Here is a 23,107-nt window from a genome sequence, read left to right on the forward strand (position 1 = left end):
ACGAACTCAGAAAATATTTATTGCATGAGTTGATGAATATATTTGAATGCATATACTGATTAATCATGTTTCCTGATTGAGTAAATAGAAAATGAAATTTAATATTGAGTTATTTGAAAAGAACAATGTAGTACATGCAGGCAACATTTAGTATCATGATCCATTATAGACAGTTCTGGTTATATATAAAAATATAGCAACATGATAATGTTTATCAATATGATATATTCAACATAAACAATATTGTGCCTTCTTAGTCAAAACAGTGGAATTGGTAAAATTGGAATGGTATATGCTTAAAAGAAAGTTATTCTACTTATATGTAGTTTTAATTCCTATAAATGTCTTAAAAAGTTGACATTGCCACAGGCATACTGTTCTGTATTCAAAAACAAAGGAAAGTTGTTTGTCATTATTACGTAAGGTATCAGTATAAATAATGTGACTGGTTTTGATGACATAGTTATTGAATGCTGTATCATTGCTTTATAAGCATGTAGTACTAGGCAACAGTGCTTATTACAAACATCTTATAATAGAGCTTTTTGAAACAAACAAAACTATTATTAACCTAAAGTTATATACCTGATCTTTACAGAAGATATTATAATAAACTAATATTTATTCATAAAAATACTTGCTCAGTAAAAAAAAAAAACTTAATTTTAATCTGATCTTTCTGAATTCATTCAAGAAGGCACCAGACAAATTCTTAACAAGAGGAATAGTGTGTGTGTATGTATATATACACCTCCATAAAGTGATTTTAAAAAATTCATGCATAACTAAAGAAAAAAAAGGATAACTATTTTCTAAGAACACCTGCATTTTTATTCTATTGTTTTAAAAAATCTTACATTTAGTTAAATATGTCATTAAAATCACAGATTTTTAAATTAAATATTGAAAATATAAACATTTCTTCTTTTGATTTGGAATAGAATTTTTGCCAGAATGAAGACGTGTGTGTGTGTGTGTGTGTGTGTATGTGTTAGGTTTTAAGGAAAAACAGAAAAATCTAAAGTGTGGAAGAATGTAAATGAAAAAAATATTATCTTAAAATTGGAATATTTTTTTTCTGATTTTTTTAGAATATGTTTTAAAAAGTTTCATTGCTAATGATTTCAGTATTATAAACAAGGAAAGCTTCATTTTTTTTTTTGCCAAGTAGCAAAACTTTTATTAAATACATCTTTGATTCAGTTCTAATCCAAGATAAGTCTTTTTTTTTCATTTTAACTTTTCTTAACATGCATATCTGATACAGAAATGCTCATAATTGTTTGAAAACTGAGTCCATGGGGCGCCTGGGTGGTGCAGTCGGTTTAAGCGTCCGACTTCAGCCAGGTCACGATCTCGCGGTCCGTGAGTTTCGAGCCCCGCGTCAGGCTCTGGGCTGATGGCTCGGAGCCTGGAGCCTGTTTCCGATTCTGTGTCTCCCTCTGCCTCTGCCCCTCCCCCGTTCATGCTCTGTCTTTCTCTGTCCCAAAAATAAATAAAAGTTGAAAAAAAAAATTAAAAAAAAAAAAAAAAGAAACCTGAGTCCATGTATAACAAATGAAAACTTTTTCAAGGAGTGATAAAATGAAATAATAAGCCTAATTAATTGCTACTGGTAGGAAGCATATATGCTTTATCTGATATGTTCACTGTCAAAACCTCAAGTATATTTATTATTAAAGTGTACATTTATTAAATTGTTATAAATATTAATAGGTATCTATAATATTCCATCTAATTTACTAGTGTTCTCATTTTTCTTTAATATATAAGGTGATGCTGACTGACTTACTTAAATTGCAAGAATTTTGAATCTCCCTATTCCTGGATTCATTTATTTTATTCTCCACTGCTGAATTATATTGATTACCTATATTATATTTAGTTATATTTTATTTTGATAATTGAAACACCAATCTTAAGTCCTTTTGAAATAAGACAAGGTTTAAATAAATAACTTAAGTGTTACATCAGAAGCAACCACATAGTTTTCACTTCTCGTTCAATATCTCAATCCAAATGTAAAATATTGTCAATACAGAGCTATTTTGTTATTGTTGTGATTATTGAATCAGATTATTCTCACACAGAAGTGGGAATCTGGTTATTAGAAAAGAGTAAATAGCCAAAAGAACAATTTGGTCTCAGTACAGGATACTTTGATTATTAGGCTAGCTCTGTATTTGGAATGTGAAGATTTGTTAAGTAGCTACTTAAAATCTCCAGTCTCAGGGCAGCTGGGTGGTTCACTTGCTTAGGTTTCTGACTTGACTTTTGGTTTTGGTTCAGGTCATGATCTCACAATTGTGAATGCCAGCCCTGCATCTGGCCTGGAGCCTGCTTCAGGTTCTTTATCTGCCTCTCCCCTTACCCCTCCCCTGCTCATGCTGTCTCTCTCAAAAATAAAAAAAAATCTCCAGTCTCTCCAAACTCCTGCACCAATGAAGAGATCTACCAAGTAAGGTGTTACTGTTAATTATTATGAATGCAGAAGCATTTTAAGAAATTTTTAAGATACTATACAAATGTAAAACATTATTCTGGTGAAAGTATGAGCTAATAGTATTTAGAGAAAGAGAAAAGAAATAATCTGACGTCCCTGATTTCATTCTCCGTGGATGTCATTCAGCAACATACTTGGTGAGGAAGTAATGTTGTAGGAATTGTGCATGCCTTCAACTGGAAAGGAAGAGACACATAACAAAAAAAAACGATTCTTACATGAAATCTCTCAATATTAGTTTTTTTTGTTTCTTTATTTTGAGAGAGAGGGAAAACATGAGTGGGAGAGCTACAGAGAGAGGAGAGAAAGAGTCCCAAGCAGGCTCCCTGCTGTCAGCACAGAGCCCAGTGCGAGGCTGAATCCCACCAACCGTGAGATCATGACCTGACCCAAAATCAAGAGCCATTCACTTAACAGACTGAGCCACCCTGGAGTCCGTCTCAGTATTAGTTATTTCTTTAAGTTTCCAGTTCGTCAGAAAATATGTCTTCATAAATTAAATAATTAAACAAAGATTATTTGTCGAAATTCTGTTTACATTTTCTAAGGCAATGACTTGCTCTTATTAGATTACTTTTTGCAGATAATATAATCAATTTAGAAGAGATTAATGTTCCAAAATACATACCTATGAGCACATAGACTACATTATTGCTACTACAGTTTTCATTGTTGGAATTGATGTTGCCATATATTTCCAGAAATTAAGTAAATTAATAAAGTTAATGAATTCTTCTTTTTATCCAGTTCTTCTATAGAAATTAATACCCTAATTAGTGCATATGTCTAATTAATCCTTTAACATTATTTTATAAGATAATTTTGTACTGTTAGAATGTAACGATTTTATGAGTAATATAGTTCATATATATTTTTATTCATTTTCAATTTAAGGTGTGGTTTTAATAATGCATACATCTCTAGAAGAATATATATATGATATAATATTAGGAAAATTAGAACAAAATTTTGAACATTGATAATCTATTCATTAAATAAAAATGTTGTACATATTGCCAAGATTCTTCCTTTGTATTATTATTACAAACCATTTCACATATTTACTTCTATGCTTTTATTTATTTATTTATTTATTTATATTTTATTTTTTATTGTTTTATTGAAGTATAATTGACATACAATATTATATTAGTTTCAGGTGTACAGCATAGTGATTGACACTTATATATACTGCAAAATTATCACCACACTAAGTCCAGTTGCCATCTGTCACCATCTGAAGTTACAAAATGTTTTTTTAATAATAAATTTATTGTCAAATTGGTTTCCATACAACACCCAGTGCTCATCCCAATGGGTGTCCTCCTCAATGGGCATCACCCACTTTCCCCTCCCTCCCACCTCCCATCAACCTTCAGTTGCTTCTATTTCTTAAAAAAAAAATCCCTTGACTACCCATCTAGTCCAAACCACATTTTATTTATTTTTTCTAAATTTTTAAAAATGTTTTTATTTTTACTTTTTTTTTTTTTTAAATTTTTTTTTTCAACGTTTATTTATTTTTGGGACAGAGAGAGACAGAGCATGAACGGGGGAGGGGCAGAGAGAGAGGGAGACACAGAATCGGAAACAGGCTCCAGGCTCTGAGCCATCAGCTCAGAGCCCGACCCGGGGCTCAAACTCACGGACCGCGAGATCGTGACCTGGCTGAAATCGGAAGCTTAACCGACTGCGCCACCCAGGCGCCCCTTATTTTTACTTTTGAGACAGCGAGATAGATTATGAACAGGGGAGGGGCAGAGAGAGGGGGAGACACAGAATCTGAAGCAGGCTCCAGCGTCTGAGCTGTCAGCACAGAGCCCAACACGGGGCTTGAACTCACGGAGTGTGAGATCATGACCTGAGCTGAAGTCGGACATTTAACCGACTGAGGCACCCAGGCGCCCCAAAAACACATTTTAATATCTTCCCATTAGACCCATAGACAAATTGTTATCAGTGTACATACTTCAAGAACATTTATTATTGAATCAGCTTTAATATTATTTTAAAAAATAGGCATTTTTATTGAAATACTGAGCTTTCCTATCTGTATCACATTAATTATGATTGACACATACAGTGCTTTGTGATCAGAATATGCATGTTTATGTTCATCAAAACTATATTATTGTTTGATGGGGTCAACATTCTTTTTGTGGTTCAGTAGGTACAATGACCTATAAAAATGATGTTACATCGTTTAATACACAGATTCCCTACTACTACTTGTAGAGTATAATTATCAGTGGAAACATGAAGAAACATACATCTGCTTATGTGGATGGTATGTTGGAATGAATTCTCCTATCCTAATGTGAATAAATATATTCCCTTGTTTGATTAAAAAAAAAGTTCATTAATACCAGAAAAATATCTACCTGGTTTACCCCTAAATCTCTAAGAGCAAGCAGAACACCTGATACATAATAGGTATTATTAAAGATTTGTTGAATGAATGAATGAATGAATGATTATATGGTTTCCATAGAGATTTGGGAAAATAAATGTGATTTCAAAAGTATCATGTTTTTCATATATAAATCTGAAAGTAGTTTTGGGGCTGAAGAAATTGAGGCCATTTTCAGATTTTTAGAGCTAAAACAATTATGGTGTTCAAGTATCAAGCTACAATATTTCCTATGCTTTTATGAACTTTCTGGAAAAATTTCAGTTATGGGTGCAAAATACATTACCACTTAATAGAATGCCCTAATAATTTTGAAAGCAATACACACCTGAAGCACAATATATAGTTGAATTGATCTTATTGAATCATTGTCCAGACAAGATGATTTTCTAATATCATATACCACACCATTTAAAAATGAATAGTTTTGGGGCACCTAGGTGGCTCAGTTGGTTAAGCATCTGACTTCAGCTCAGGTCATGATCTTGTATTTGTGAGTTCAAGCCCCACATCAGGCTCTGTACTGATAGTGCACTGATAGTGCAGAGCCTGCTTGAGATTCTCTCTCTCTCCCTCTCTCTCTGGTCCTCCCCAACTTGCACATGCACTCTCGCTCTCTCTCAAAATAATAAATAAAAAATAAAATTAAATTTAAAAAAAGTGAATAGTTTTATTCTATTATGTTTAGTTGTGATTAATATTTATTGAGTTTAAAAATATGTATATATAATTTACCTAAATTCTTTATTTTTTTAACGTTTATTATTGAGAGACAGAGAGAGACAGGGCATGAGCAGGGAAGGGGCAGAGGGAGAGGGAGACACAGAATCTGAAGCAAGCTCCAGGCTCTGAGCTGTGAGCACAGAGCCCGACGCAGGGCTGGAACTCATGAACAGCGAGATCATGACCGGAGCTGAAGTCGGATGCTCAACTGACTGAGCCACCTAGGCGCCCCAATTTATCTAAATTCTTAAGGTAAGGCTAACTTTTTTGTGGATTTGAATATCTGACATTATTTGCTTTTGTAATAGTTGTATTTTTATTAAAACCACACTGTTTAGGATACAAGGACAGTACAAGTGGTCTGTGCATGTAAGATGGACTATTTCAGAGAAGAACAGAATATACACAATTTGGAATGTATATTCTATTTATTTATAATAGAACTTATTACTAAAATAACATTTACAGAAAAAGAAATAAAAAGAAACAAATGTGTTCTCAGAGGAGAAGTATCTAGATATTACAAAGTAATAAGTATTTGAAAGTAAAAGTAAAATACCTGATAATGTTTTCATTATATTAAAAAAGGTAGCCTTCTTTGATTATGGTTCCCCATGTTACTATGAACTAATAAAACAGCATATTTAATGTATTTTATAGTTTAATTTTGTTATTGGGCTTCGGAGTCAAGAGTTTATTATCCTGTATATGTCCCTCTTTTCAATGTAGCTTAATTAAGAAGGAAATTAACATCATTCATTGTCTTATCACATACAATTTGCCACAATGGTAGCTTAATTAAGTGCATTATTTCCATTCAATATTTATCTTATCCAAGAATGAATAATTTTTTCAGGTGTCAGCTCTTAACTATATGGGCAATGATGATTTGTGCAATAAAAGGTATTGTGAGAGATTTAATTAAATCTCACTAAGATTCTGCTTTATTATTCCAAAAAGAGGGAAAGAATATGTCCCTCTAGTGCTTATGCAAGAATAGGGATTATGTTTCAATATAAATAACATTTGAACACCGTATAAAGAAATTATCACTTCTCTTGGAAAGAATAGTATACTAATAAAAACTGTATCTTCTAAAATTATCATATGGTTTTTATCTTTTCTCTGGTTAATGTGTTGTATCACATTAATTGCTTTGCAAATATTGAGACACTCTTGCATCCCAGTAATAAATCTTACTTGATCATGGTGAATGATTTTTTAATATATTGTGGGATTTGTTTGCTAATATTTTATTGACAATTTTTGTATCTATTTTCATCAGAACTAGTGGCCTATAGTTCTCTTTTTTTATTGTAGTGTTTTTATCTGGTTTTAGTATTGGGGTAATGCAGGCATCATAGAATGAATTTGGAAGTGTTCCTTTCTATTCTACTTTTTAGAATGGTTTGAGAAGGACATGTATTAACATTTCTTAAAATTTTTGGTAGAATTCACCTCTGAAGCCCTCTGGTCCTGGACTTTTGGTTGTTGGGAGTTTTTTGGCTACTGATTCAATTTCATTAGATACAGAAAAAGCATTTGACAAAGTAATGCATACATTCATAAAAAAAACCCTCAACAAAATAGGTTTAGAGGGAACATACCCCAATGTAATAAATGCCATATATGAAAAACCCACAGCTAATATCATCCTCAATGGAAAAAAAAAAAGATTGACAGCTTTTCCCCTAAGGTCAATAACAATACAAGAATGTCCAGTCTCTCCACTTTCATTCAACACAGCACTGCAAGCACTAGACTTAACAATTAGGCAACAAAAAGAAATAAAAGGCATCCAAATTCTTAGGGAAGAAATAAAACTTTCACTATTTGCAGAAAACATGATACTATGTGTAGAAAACCTGAAAGACTCCACCAAAACCTATTATGATGGATAAATGAATTCAGTAAGGTCACAAGAAACAAAATCAGTACACAGAAATCCATTGTATTTCTATACATTAATAATGAAGCAACAGAAAGAGAAATTAAGAAAGCACTTTCATTTAAAATTGCACCAAAAATAAGAACATACCTTAGAATAAACTTAACCAAAGAAGTGAAAGATCTGTACTCTGAAAACTATTAAACATTTATGAAATAAATTGGTGATGACACAAAGAAATGGAAAGACATTCCTTGCTCATGGATTGGAAGAAAAAAAATATTGTTAAAATGTCTTTACTACCGAAAGCTATCTATAGATTTAATGCAATCCCTATAAAAATACCAATAGCATGTTTCACAGAACTAGAACAAAGAATCTTAAAATTTGTAGGCAACCATAAAAGACCCTGATTAGCCCAAACAATCAAGAGAAAGAAAAACAAAGTGGAAGTATCCCTATTCCAGATTTCAAGTAATATTTCAGGGCACTAGCAATCAAAAGAGTATGGTTCTGGCACAAAAATAGATACATAGATGAGTGAAAGAAAGAAAGGAGCCAGATATCCCAGGAAAAAAATCCATGATTATATGGCCAGTTAATCTTCTAAAAAATGGGCAAGAATATGCAATGGGAAAAAGTCTCCTCAACAAATGGAGTTGGCAAAACTGGACAGCTACATGCTAATGAATGAAAGTAGACCACTTTCTTACACCATACACAAAAACAAACTAAAAATGGATTACAGACCTGAAACCATAAAAACCACAAAAGAGTGCATAGGCAGTAGTTTCTCTACATCAGCCATAGAACTATTTTTCTAGATATGTCTCCTGAGGCAAGGGAAACAAAAGTAAAAATAAACTATTGAGACTACAGCGAAACAAAAAGTTTCTGGACAGTGAAGGAAACAATCAAAATACCAAAAGACAACCTACTGAATGGGAGAAGGTATTTCCAAATAACATATCCAATAAAGGGTTAGCATCCAAAATATATAAAGAATTGATACAACTCAACATTCAAAAAAACAAATAATCTGATCAAAATGGACAGAAGACAGGAATAGACATTTCTCCAAAAAAGACATACAGATGGCCAACTGACACAAGTAAGATGCTCAACATTACTCATTTTCAGGGAAATTCAAATCAAAATTACAATGAGATAACACACCTCACACCTGTCAGAATAATTAAAATCAAAAGCACAAGAAACAACAAACATTGGGAGGATGTGAAAAAGAAGGAACCCTCTTGCACTGTTTCTGGGACTTCAAACTGGTGCAACCACTGTGGAAAACAGTATGGAAGTTCCTCAAAAAAATAAAAATATATAACTACATTACGATCTAGTAATCACTCTACTGGGTATTTACCCAAAGAATACAAAAACACTAATTCGAAAGGATATGTGCAGCCCTATGCTTATAGCAGCATTACTCACAATAACTAAATTATGGAAACAATACAAGTGTCTGTCAATAGATGAATTGATGCAGAAGGTGTAGTATATATTATTCTGGAATATTATTCAGCCATAAAAAGTGAAATCCTGCCATTTGCAATTATATGGATGGAATTAGAGAATATCATGTTAAGTAAAATGAATCAGTCAGAGAAAGATAAATACTAGATGATTTCACTTCTATGTGTAATTTAAGAAACAAAACAAATGGGCAAAGGAAAAAAAAGACAGAGACAAACCAGAAAAAAGATCATCTGTAGAGAACAAACTTATGGTTATCAGAGGGGAGATGGGTGGAAGGAAGTGTGAAATAGGTGATGGGGATTAAAGAGTATCCTTAACATCAGGAGCACTGAGTAATGTATAGAATTGTTGACTCACTATATTATACCTGAACTAATATAACACTGTATGCTAACTATACTGGAATTAAAATAAGAAAGCTTAATGGAAAAAAAAAAAACAAATTGTACTTACTGACTTACTGCGTAGTTCACATTTTATTTCTATGCTAATGATGTGCATATGTGTGTATGTTTGCATGTGTATGTGTACAGAGGAATACATTAAGTAAGTTGTAGGCCTTTTGAGTACAGTAATTAGATAAGAATTATAATCTTGGTGGAGAAAATCTGGACTGCCAATCTTTGGTAATGAGAAAGGAATAACAGAGTCAAGAGGTTGCTCACTTCCAATTATTCAGTCAATAATTGGTTTTCATCTACAAATTATAAGATATAGCAAAAAAGTCTTTTTATATGTTCAAATTAAGACACTGGAATGCTAATTAGTCCCACATTTGCTCTTGAGCAGTATTCATTAGCAAAGCAAAGAAATACAAGTAAAAAAAATGTTTTGTTGTGGATATTGTAGGTGATATCTGTGCAAAGATTTGAAAAAGATGAGGGAATAAACCATGTGACTATCTGGGGCAAGCTGATTCCATACAGAAGGAACAAAATTACAAAGGTACAAGATGTATGCCTGATGTAGATAACAAAATTAGCATCTCTGGAGTCAACTGTGAAAAAAATAAAATTCAACTGAGTAAATTTGAATATCTAATAATTCATGGATCAGGCAGCATCCCATCTAGCAAGTAGAGAGTAATACCAAAGGGCTAAAAGAAGTGCAAGGCTTTTAAAGACAGGACAAGGAAGTGAGAAAAAAAATAATTATTTTGGTTGAGGTCACATTTGGTGGTAAGAGTCTCATTAGGTAGATTACCTCATCTTCCTTTGGAAGATGGAGAAAGCCCAAGTGACAAATTACCTCATTGTTTACAAGAAAATTACTTACTGACCAGTTAAAACTACATTTCTGGGGGAAGTTGAAAGTGCAAATAGGTTAGGTATTAAACACCAGTTTTGTGAAGTGGCCTAACATAAGTGATTCCATTTTGGGCTTCTGGTTGTCTTCTTAACATGACCTAGCCAAGAGAAAAGAAGTAGGAGATAAGGACAGAGAGAGTGGAGTCAGCAAACTATTTTCAGACAGTCCAAGAGCTAAGAATGGTTTTTATGTTTTTACTATTTTAAATTTCAAAATATTCATTTATTTTGGAGAGAGAGAGGGAGAGAAAAAGAGAGAGAGAACACACTAGTAGGGAAGGGGCAGAGAGAGAGAGGGACAAAGAATCTGAAATAAGCTCCAGGCTCTGAGCTGTCAGCACAGAGCCTGACACGGGGCTCCAACTCAGGAACTGCAAGATAATGACCTAGGCCGAAGTCATTCGCTTAACCAAATAAGCCACTCAGGCACCCCATTTTTTAATGATTGAAAAAAAAAACTCAAGAAAAATAATATTAATTCACATGTGAAAATATTATGAGATTCAAATTTCAGTTCCATAAATAAGGTTTTATGGCATACAGTCATGTTCATTCATTTATGTACTACCTGTGGCTGTTTTGCTCCACAAGAGCAGAATTGAGCAGTTTAACATACACCTTAGTACCCTATTAAGCCTGAAATACTTACTATCTGCCCCTTTACAAAAACCGTTTGCTAACCTAACCCTGTTGTAGGCCCTTGTAGTCATTTTAAAGACTTCAACTTTTAAATAGAGTGAGATGAAAAACCTGTGGAATGTTTTTGAGCAGAGTAATATCAGTATACTTCCTTGTTAAACCAGGATCCCTTTGCTGCGTGCTAGGTTAATAACTTTGGGGTAGGAGGAGTAGTTTTCTATTTTCATTTTTCCTTAAAATGTTTATCTTCATAACAGAAAAACAGATTTTCAAATAGGTTTTCCTCTTCCCTATACTGGCCAATTTTCTTATACACCAAGCAAACATATACTTAGACATATATGTTGATTTTTGTTAAACTGTAGAATGAAGTAAACATTCTTTTTAAAATAAAAGTCACCTTGGAGAATTTGAAATTCAAGTTGAAGGATGTCTACAACTGCAAACATCAACTTCAAGTGACATTGGTGGTTGCAAATTATGTAGTCCTTAGTTCCAGCAGGCAGTGAAGCATACAGGGATCTCATAAAATATTTCCATATATGCTTGAGTATATAAAGTCCTCTTTTGGTAACAGATTTATTGAGATATTTATTTATTGAGATATAAATCACATACCACACAATTTACCCATTTAGTGTATAATCCAATGGTTGTTATGCTCACAAAGTTGTGCAATCATCATCACAATTAATTTTAGAATGTGTTCTTATTATGAAAAAGAAACAGAATAACCACTAGCAGTAACTCTTCTATCCCCTCATCCATTTGTAGACCACCATTAATCTACTTTCTAGATCTATAAATTTCCCTATGTTCAACATCTCATATAAATGAAATCATATAAATATGTGATCTTTTGTTACTGACTTCTTTCACTTAGTGTAATGTTTTGTGAAGTCTTTTTAGTGGCATGCCATTTTATAAAAACTGGCATGACTTCAGTTTTATTCTAGCATCAGAATCTATTTTCATCTCCATATATTGCTGCAGTATAGGCACTTGGAAAATATTCCTTAATAATGCATTGCAAATATATTATCTAATGTTGCCTGTAATATACTCTGAATATTCAAAGACCTTCCTGGAATATCAAAGCACATTGTAATTGTTAGTTCTTACACTAGTCTTCACTTAAAAAAGTGTCCAATGTATCAGAACCCTGAAATTAAATGAGCATTTACTATAATTATAATAATTTTTAGTATTATACTCAGATTCAAATACTTAGCTTAATATTAATCAGGTCTCATTTCCCAAGTGGATCAGAGCACACTTAGACAAAATTCATCACATTCAGGCCAAGAACCCAACACTGCACATAGTAAGTAATGAGAACCTCTGCAGATGACTGGTCTGAAGGACAGAGTAGGCAAAACAACAGCAGAGCACATGCCCCACACACCAGAGACACTCCATGAAGCACCAGGCCCTGAACACTATATGACCTCTTCTTCATAAAGTCATTACCTTCAGGATCAGGAAACATAACTGGCTTTTCTAACACACAGAAGAAGGCAAAGACTTAAACAAAATCTAAGACAGAAATTTATCCCAAATGAAAGAACGAGATAAAGCCAGAGCCAGATATCTAAGTGAAACAGATATAAGAAACAAGCCTGATGGAGAATTTAGCAACAATCATAAGGTTACTCAGTGGGATTGAGAAAAGAATAGAAAACATGAGTTTGACCTTTTGTACAGAGATAGAAGAGTTAAAAAAAGAATCAATCAGAGATGACAAAAACAATAAATGAGATTGGAAGCCAGCTTGATGTAATGAACACAAGGCTAGAAGAAGCAGAGGAATGAATTAGTGACCTAGAAGACAAAATAATTGGAAATAATAAAGCTGAACAAAATATAGAAAGAAGAATTATGGAATATAAGAATAGACTTAGGAACTCAATGACTCCATGAAAGGTCATAACATCCATATTATAGAACTCCGAGGAAAAGAAGTGAGAGAAGGGGAGTGGGGATTTAATTCAAGATATCATAGATGAAACTTCCCTAAACTGGGGAAAGAAACACATCTCCAGGTCCAGGAGGCAAAGAGAATTCCCATCAAAATCAATAGAAGCAGGCCAACACCAAGACATCACAATTAAATTTGCAAAATATAATGATAAAGAAAAATCTTAAAATATCAAGAAAAATGAATCCTTAACTTATAAGGGAAGACCCATAAGGCTATCTGCAGATTTCTCAACAGTAATATCACAATCCAGAAGGGACTGTCATGTTATATTAAAAGTGAGAAATCTGCAGCAAAGAATATTCTATACAGCAAGGCTAAAATTCAGCATAGAAGGAGAAATAGTTTTCCAAAGGGGAAAAAAAAGGAGTTTGTAACCACTAAACCAGCCCTGCAAGAAATATTAAAGAGGATGCTTTGAGTGGAAAGGAAAAACCAAAAGTGACAAAGACAAGAAAGGATCAGAGAAAATCTCCAAACAACAAAACAAGTAATAAAGTGAAAATAAATTCATATCTGTCAATAACTACTAGGATTGTAAATGGACTAAGTGCTCCAATAAAAAAACATAGGGTGCCAGAATGGATTAAAAAGAAAGACCATCTATCTTCTGCCAACAAGTCTCATTCTAGGCCTAAATACACCTGCAAAATGAACCTAAGGGGATGCAGAAACATTTACTATGCAAATGGATCTCAAAAGAAAACTGGAGTAGCAAAACATACATCAGAAGAAACTAGCCTTTAACACGAAGACCGCAATAAGCAATTAAGAAGGGCATTACATTCACAATAAAGGGGAGAATTGAACAAGAAGTTATAACAATTGTAAATATTTATGCACCAAACTTGGAAGAACCCAAATATATAAAACAATTAATAAAACCATAAAGGAATTCTTTGATAATAATAGCACTATTATTATAATCATAATACTAGTGTGTGTATATATATATATATATATATATATATCAATGGACAGATGATCTAAACAGAAATTATATAAGGAAACAATACTTTGAATGACACAATGTACCAAATGAACTTCACAGATAAGTTCAGAATATTCCTTTCTAAAAAAGCAGAACACACATTCTTTTCAAGTGCACATAGGACAATATCTAGAAGAGATCACACATGAGGTCACAAATCAGACCTTAACAAAGACAAAAAGATTGGAATAATACCATGCGTCCTTACTGACCACAATGGTATGACATGCTACCAACCATAAGAAAATCTCTGGAAAGACTACAAATACATGAAGGTTACACAACATGCTACTAAAGAATGAATGGGTCAGTCAAGAAATCAAAGAAGAAATTTTAAAAATCACATAGAAACAAACGAAAATGAAAACACAATGGTCCAAAACTTTTGGGATGTAGCAAAAGTGGTTGTAAAAGGGAAGTAGAAAGGAATACAGACCTAACTTATGAATTAAGAAAAATCTCAAATAAATAACGTGACCATACACCTAGAGGAGCAAGAAAAAGAACAATGAGCAAAGCGTAAATCCAGCAAAAGGTAGGAAATTCATGAAAATTAGGGCAGAAATGAATTTTATAGAAACTAAAAAAAAAAATACAATGGAACAGATCAATGAAATTAGGAGCTGGTATTTGAAAAAACTAACAAAATTGATACACCTCTAGCCAGACTTATGACAAAGGAAAAATGCCCCAATAAATAAAATCACAAATGAGAGAAGAGAAATAATGACCAACAGCACAGGAATACAATTATAAGAGAATATTATGAAAAACTATATGCCAACAAATTGGACAACCCATAGAAATGGATAAGTTCCTAGAAACACATAAACTACCAAAACTGAAACAAGAAGAAATAGAAAACTTAAACTAATAACCAGCAAAGAAATTGAATCAGTAATCAAAAATCCTCCAACAAACAAAACTCCAGGGCCAGGTGGTTTCACAAACAAATTCTACTAAACATATAAGAAGAATTAATAGCTATTCGAGTGAAAACTTGTACTCTTAAAACAAACAAAACAAAAGAAAACAAAACAAAAAACACTGATGAAAGAAATTAAAAATGACATAAAGAAATGGAAAGACATTCCATGCTAAAGGATTGGAAGAACAAATATTGTTAAAATGTTTTTAGTACCCAAGGTAATCAATATATTTAATGCAATCCCTATCAAAATACAACCAGCATGGGACACGTGTGTGGCTCAGTGGGTAAGCATCTGACTTCGGCTCAGGTCATGATCTCACAGCTCATGAGTTCGAGCCATGCATCAGGCTCTGTGCTGACAGCTCAGAGCCTGGAGCCTGCTTCAGATTCTGTGTCTCCCTCTCTCTTTGCCCTTCCCATGCTTGCATTCTGTCAGTCTGCCTGTCTCTCTCTCTCTCTCAAAACTAAATAAACATTAAAAAATGTAAAAAAAAAAAATACAACGAGCATTTTTCACAGACCTAGAACAAACAATTCTAAAATTTTTATACAACCACATGAGGCCCCAAGTAGCCAAAGCAACCTTGAAAAAGGAAAACAAAGCTGGAAGCATCACAATTCCAGACTTCAAGTTATATTACATAGCTGTAGTAATCAAAACACTATGGTTCTGGCACAAAAATAGACACATAGATCAATAGAACACAATTGAAAACCCAGAAATGAACTAACAACTATGTGGCCAATTAATCTTCAATGAAGCAGAAAAAAAAATATCCAATGGGAAAAAGACTGTCTCTTCAACAAATGGTGTTGGAAAAACTTGACAGCAACATATTAACGAATGAAACTGAATGAATGAAATGAATGAAACCATTTTCTTACACCTAACACAAAAATAAATTAAAAATGAATTACAGATCTAATTGTAAGACATAAAACCAATAAAATCCGCAAGGAGAAGACAGGCAGTAGCCTCCTGACATCAGCCACAGCAACTTCTTTCCATATGGGTCTCCTGAGGCAAGGGAAACAAAAGCAAAAATAAACTATTAGAACTACATCAAAATAAAAAGCTTCTGCACAGCAAAGAAAACATTCAACAAAATGAAAAGGCAACCTACAGATTGGTAGAAGATATTTGCAAATGACATATCTGATAAAGGGTTAGTATCCAACACATATAAAGAAGTTATAAAACTCAACATCTGAAAAACAAATAATCCAATTAAAAGTTGGCAGAATACAGGAATAGGCTTTTTTTTTCCCCAAAAGATATACAGATGACCAACAGACTCATGAAAAGATGCTCAACATCACTTATAATCAGGAAAATACAAATCAAAAATACAAGGAGAAATCACTTTGCACCTATCACAATGGCTAAAATCAGCAACAGAGAGACATCATGTGCTAGCAATGTGGAGAATGGGGAACCCTCTAAAATTTTTGGTGGGAATGCAAACTGATGCAGAAATTCTGGAAAACAGTATTGGTTCCTCAAAATATTAAAAATAAAACTATCTTATGTTCCAGCAATTGCACTACCATTTTATTTACTAAAAGAATGCAAAAATACTATATCAAAAGGATACATGCATCCCAGTGTTTATAGCAGCATTATCTACAATAGCCAAACTATGAGAACAGCCTGTGTGTCCATCAACTGATGAGTAGATAAAGAAGGTGTGGTATAAATATACAAATAAAATATTACTCAGCCATAGAAAAGGGGATGAAATCTTGCCACTTGCAATGACTTGGATGGAGCTAGTTAGTATTATGCTAAGTGAACTAAGTCAGTCAGAGAAAGATAAATACCATATTGTTTCACTCATATGTACAATTTAAGAAACAAAGCTTATTAGAAAATTAAAAAAAAAAGAGAGAGATAGAGAAAAATCAAAAAACAGACTCTTAACTATGAGAACAAACTGATGTTTACCAGAGGGAAGGTGGATGGCAGGGGTGGGGAATGAGTTATACAGGTGATGGGGATTAAGAAGTGTACTTGTTGTGATGAGTAACAGTTCTTGTATGGAAGTGTTGAATTATTATATTGTACATCTGAAAGTAATATTACATTACATTAACTGGGAATTAAATAAAACTTAAAAAATAAAAATATAAATAGTAAAAACAAATAAAATAATTGGTGAAATAGAAAGGAAAGCAATTTTATCTGCCTTTATTTTTTATAATAATAGAATAAGATGAAATGGTTTGAGGCATATGCTTATATCTGTTAAAAATAATAATTAAATTAAAAGAAATAAATAATTGTTTATAGACTCAAACATTCTTTTTTTGTCTTTTTTCTGATATTGATCTCATAATCAGCACCTATAAGAAGCTTAATTTTGCATAATTTTGACATACTTTACTCTTACTAGGTTTGTATTTGCATCATATCAATTTTCTTTTAGAATTGTGTTCTGTTATTTTTAATAATATAAATAAATATCTGAATAATATCAATAATAATACTTGTTCCTTATAATATAGAAAATAATTAGTTATATGTTGAAACCCAGTTCATCAATGTATTTCTATTCTATGTTAGGAAATATCAAGAATACTTTTAATAGTTTTTAATTTTTAAATCCTAACATGGGTACACTTCACAGAAAATGTATTTTATGGATAGTTGACTTTATTCACTTTATTTATCTTTGTGATCATTATCTTGGATTTTAGGACTCCCAAAATAGTAATCCATTCCAATATTTTCTCTAGAAAAGATAATTTTTACATTTAGTGAACTACACTCACTTCATTTTCCTTCATTGTTTTGTACTGAATGCTTCTGAGATTTCAAGGATAAAATCAAGTTCACATTATAAAAAGAATTTAGTATTTTATGGATTTTGTAACTTTTACCATATTAACATGTTAGTAAACAAATTCTTGCTTTCCTAATATAAATATTTAAAAATACAGAAACTTTAGAAGAGACTTAAGCTAAGTAATATACAAGAACATATAAAATAATAATGTTTGAATAGTTTGAAAACACTGGCTAGTGGGTTGATGCATAGGTAGAATCTTTCAGTATGTTTTATTTTCAGATACAGATGTAGGAGGGTGTGTTTGTTGGGCTCTTTCTCATGTGAGACACTGCAAAAGATTCAACAGGTGTTGAACAGAGAAAAAAATAGTCTTCATAGTTAGGAAGAATCATATGTATGAATTATTGGTTTGTATAAACTCATCACATCATTTTAAAAGGTTTCACGGCTTATGGGTTAACAGTCTATATCATTTAGCTTTATAAACTCCATAGAAAGGGTTTTGTTGCTCAGAAGAATAAAAACCAAAAGTGTCTGTATGTTCTTTGGTATAAAGAGGAATTACCCTTATACAAAGGGCAAATACAAAGGGATTTGGTGGATAACTTAATCTCAGGAGCAAAAAGATGGCAATGTAGTAGACTGATTTTAATATTACATGTCAGAATAATCAAAAGTTTTAGCCATTCCAAGGATTTATTAAATTATCTTCTAAACAAAATTCACTTTCTAAATATAAATGAATCATCAAAGAGGAAACTTTAATAACTGAATTATATTGCCATCTTTACAATCCTGTAAAATTGAACCTAGTAATAAGTAGTGTTTTCCAAATTTAACTTAACAAGATTGTGGGGAAATACTTTTTAGTTAGAATTATTATCTAGTTTCCTAGTACCCTCGAACCTCCACCTTGCCGAAAATTAGAAAGAACACCTATAACACTATTCTTCTGTTTAATGTGATATACTAATGAAGAATTTGATTGTGTTTTTTTTTCTATTGTTGTTTTTTCTGTTGTGTTTTGTTTTGGCTTACTACACAGAAGGACTTTATTATTAACTCAGAATGTTAGAAAAGTAGAGTTTAATTCATATAAAGAGGGAAAAGTGGAAAATTGGCTAGGGATGAATATACCACCCTCTAAAAAAACTGATGTTATGAAAACTCTAAGATAATTACTTTTTCTTCATTTGTTTTTCTAATTATAAGTAATTATATTTTGCTGTGTAGTGTTTAATTAGAAATGGTTTGAGATATGAGATAAATGAATGGTGTATCCAGAATTCTCTTGAATTCAAGCTTTAGAAAGGAATATGCACATATATAAGAAAGCAGTGAAAGAGCGCCCGGGTGGCTCAGTTGGTTAAGCATCTGACTTGATTTTGGCTCAGTTCATGATCTCATGGTTTGTGGGATTGAGCCCCTAGTCGGGCTCTGTGCTGACAGTGTGGAGCCTGCTTGAGATTCTCTCTCTCCCTCTTTCTGCCCCTCCCCTGCTCTCTATCTCTTTCTCTCTCTCTCTCTGTCAAAATAAATAAACTTAAAAAAAAGAAAACAGTGAAAATGTAAGATTGAAAATAAAGACAAGGTTAAAATAAATATCAATATATTTCACCACAAAGAATTCTTGAGTTAAATGAAAAAGTGGCATTCTTTTAACTTTGATGTAAGAACTTCATTTATAGTATCATAAATAAATTATCCTTATTAGGGTATTTTAGGATTGAGTCATTGACTTAATAAAAATAGTTTTAAAGTATCATTAATAGATACAACAAAGAGTTATTTATATAGTATATTAACACAAAAAGAGTCTTATGGAAGACTAAACATAAAAAATTTTGTAACTTAAAAGATGCTCTGATAAGTAGCAATCTTTATGTATATTTTTAAAGATGAAAATAAGTTGAGATCACAGTCTGGTTTTCTATTTGATTGGTACTGTTGACAATGAACATGGACACCATCAAATAAAGAAGCCTATGTGATACCTTTAATATATTCTCAAGTCACCCTGTCTTGGAATTTTGATCTGTGAATAGGGCACTTGTCATTATGAAATCTTTTTTTTTTGTATTACATATGTAATGCCCCACTTAAACACAATTCGGCAGCAGAAGTGTTCAAGAGGCTAATGGCTTTGTTGTAAAGTGATAGATGTACCATAATTACATACAACCCTAGATTCTCTCTGATGTTCCAGAATTATGACCAATGATATGTATTATTAATTATAAAGTGATTTAGAACTGTTCTATGTTCAGATTTGAGTAGTTATGTGCACTGTAATTGCTTTGGTAATGAGTCTGCATTATATTTAAATGCTTAAGGGTAGCTTTACAGCTAATGATAAATCATTATTTGCACTTTTGCATTTCTAGTACTGCCTATTATAAATGGATCTTCCACATCAGAAAATATATTTCATGAAATTTCTGAAAGGATTATGTCACAATTAGCAGGTATACAGAATCTGCAAGGAGAATTTGGCCAAAAAAGGGAAACTAATAAAGATACATCATTTGCATTATGAAAAAGCTTGAATGATCAATACTGGCCCAGGGGCCTTTATCTTAGTCTTTTAATTAGTGTATTGGTAGGATTTGTGAATAACACCATTTCTATTGTGTAAACTTATGAAAATGTCTTAAATAATGTATAGCTAAATATAATATAGAGTAATCTTAATATTTAACTATAAGTTGAGTTCCCATTACTTCTTTATCATCTGTTTCTCTTATTAAAGTTCTAAATCAAACCACTGTATTGTTTTATCATAATAATAAAATATATTTTCAACACACTAAAAGAAAAATGTTATCATTGGTATATTTTAGTCCCTTTAAGATTGTTTGAAAAAATACACACAATTCACTTTTATTCTGTTAATGCAATTCTTGTATCAATCTTATTTTCCTAAGATAGATAATCTTATTATTATAAAATGATATTCTACTTATAGTTTGATGTTATTTCTGATAAGTAACAATTTTCAATACATGTACAGTTATGACTATTATGCCTTTGAATATTAGAATATAATTTCTAAAATTATAAACCCTTTATTTAAAATGTGGATTTTCCACAGATCTCATAATCCTCAAACTTGTATAATATTTCACAGGGAGCTCTTGTTAATAATTCTCACTTCAATCATCTGAACACTATTCATATATGAAAACAAATTGTCTAAGCAAAAGCTTTTAAATATTAGAACTATTTTTACCCAAATAGAATTTCCTGTAACATTTCTGTTACAAGAAATTCATCTGGCAAAAGAGGCAATTAGTTTGGTGAATGACAACAAGAAATGTCACTGATGGCTGTAAATTGATGATTCTATTCATAATCAAAACACTAAAGAGAACACTTATGATGAGCACTGAATAACGTATAGAATTGTTGAATCACTACATTGTGCATCTGAAACTGTATATTAACAATCCTGGAATTAAAATAAAAACCCTAATAAAAAAGAATTGGTGCATTAAAAGACAACAAAGAGTTTCTCTTACTATGTTTTGTTTTAATTGTAAATGACATTTTTCCTTATAACTTATATGGTATCTTCAAGATGTATTTTAATTCGTTAGGGAAGAAGCTTCAGAAGAATGATTTTTTTTTCATCGAAAGCCCATATCAATACAATTAGAAAGAAAATATCTACAAACACAGAATGTTTTCCTTTCTTTTTGTGTAACTATATTACATTCCATGAATCCAGTAGCTTACTTATATAGGTGATTCTTATTTGTATTCTTGGATTTTCAAAGAAATTCTGAGACTTCCTAATGATCACTTTCTTGTCATTTAAACCTACACCTGCATTTCCCTTTACTAGAATATCCTAACCTCAACTGTACACTGTAGTTTTACTTGCTAATTTTTATTTCCATTTTTTCACTCAGTATGAACTGCTATATTAATCCTTAAAGTATGTATTTAAAGGATTGTCTGAAAGCTATTAAATTGAAAATTATATTGCTGACCGGGAATCATCTCTGAAGAACTTTTAAAGTAGACATTGAATGACACTGGAGATGAATAGTTTTAGTTTAAACCAGAAAATAAGCAACCTAGGGGCTATCAAGCCATAGAATTATTAAGAGAAATATTTGTTCATGTTTTAATTGAAAATACCAATATAATAATTCATTTTAGTTAAAGGTTTTTATGTGTAAGTGCCCATTTTATGGGAAAATATCTAATGATATTTAATTTCAGGAAATCGTGTAGTTCTTGAAAAAATCAAAATCAAAATTTGCATTCCAGATCTTACCTCTTATTCATGTCATTTGTCTCTGTAACTACTAATTTCCCATGTCACCTTATGGTAAAAACAGAAGTTAAGTCATAGAAAATGGTTATAGATTTAGTTTTACTTTTTTAAAGTTTATTTATTTATTTTGAAGGGGAGAGGGAGAAAGATTCCCAAACATGCTCCATGTTGTCAGCACAGAGTCTGTGGTGGGGCTCCATAATACAAGCCATGAGATCATTACCTGAGCCAAAATCAAGAGTTGGATGCTTAACTGACTGAGTCACGCAGGTGCCCCTCTTTTGGTTTTCAATCGTAGGTGACTTTCGCCATGTAGTTAAATCTCTGGCAAGATCTCACTACTCGTTTTATTTTGTAGTTTATTTTGTAGTTTCTTATTATAGTTTCTGGTCATCTATTTTTTTGTCTTAAAAAAGGGACAATTGGCAAAATTTAAAGTGTAATATCACTACAGTCTACTTTATAAATGTTTAAATAAAATTATACATTTTATACTAGAAAATGAGTATGTACATATTCCATGAATTATGATTGTGATTATTGAAGAAAGAAAACAAGTTAGAGCTTCTAGGATGAGAACTAGTTTAGCCTGTGATCAAAGGGTTAATACTGTTGCCTCACATTGCCAACAAATTTAAAGTACACGATAATCCTTTAAACTATATAAATGCTAAAATTTTGGCAGAAAAATTAATAAACTTATGAGTGTGCTCTTTCTTTGTAGTTATTAGGACAAAGAACAAGGTTTCCATTTTTTTTACCCTAAAACCATTGAGTTGTACTAATGAAAGTTATTTAAGATATTATCTGGCCAATAATCTCATTTAAAAGATGTAAAACTTTAGGTTCAGAGAGTAAACTTTCTAAATCTCCATACTTGAACAAAGCCAAACTAAAAGAAGAATGGCAGTTCTATTTGGTTCAGTATACTTTCTAGCTAGTTTGAAGTCAGCCGTTTTAAAAGTTTTTTTTTTAATGTTTATTTATTTTTGAGAGAGAAAGAGAGAGAGAGAGAGCAATTGGGAGAGGGACACAGAGGGAGACACAGAATCCGAGGTTGGCTCTAGGCTTCGAGCTGTCAGCACAGCGACTGATGCAAGGCTCCAACTCACAGGCTGAGAGATCATGACCTGAGCCAAAGTCTGACGCTTAACCCACTGAGCCATCCAGTGCTC

This window comes from Prionailurus bengalensis, chromosome X (assembly GCF_016509475.1).
Source record: "Prionailurus bengalensis isolate Pbe53 chromosome X, Fcat_Pben_1.1_paternal_pri, whole genome shotgun sequence".
NCBI lineage: Eukaryota > Metazoa > Chordata > Mammalia > Carnivora > Felidae > Prionailurus > Prionailurus bengalensis.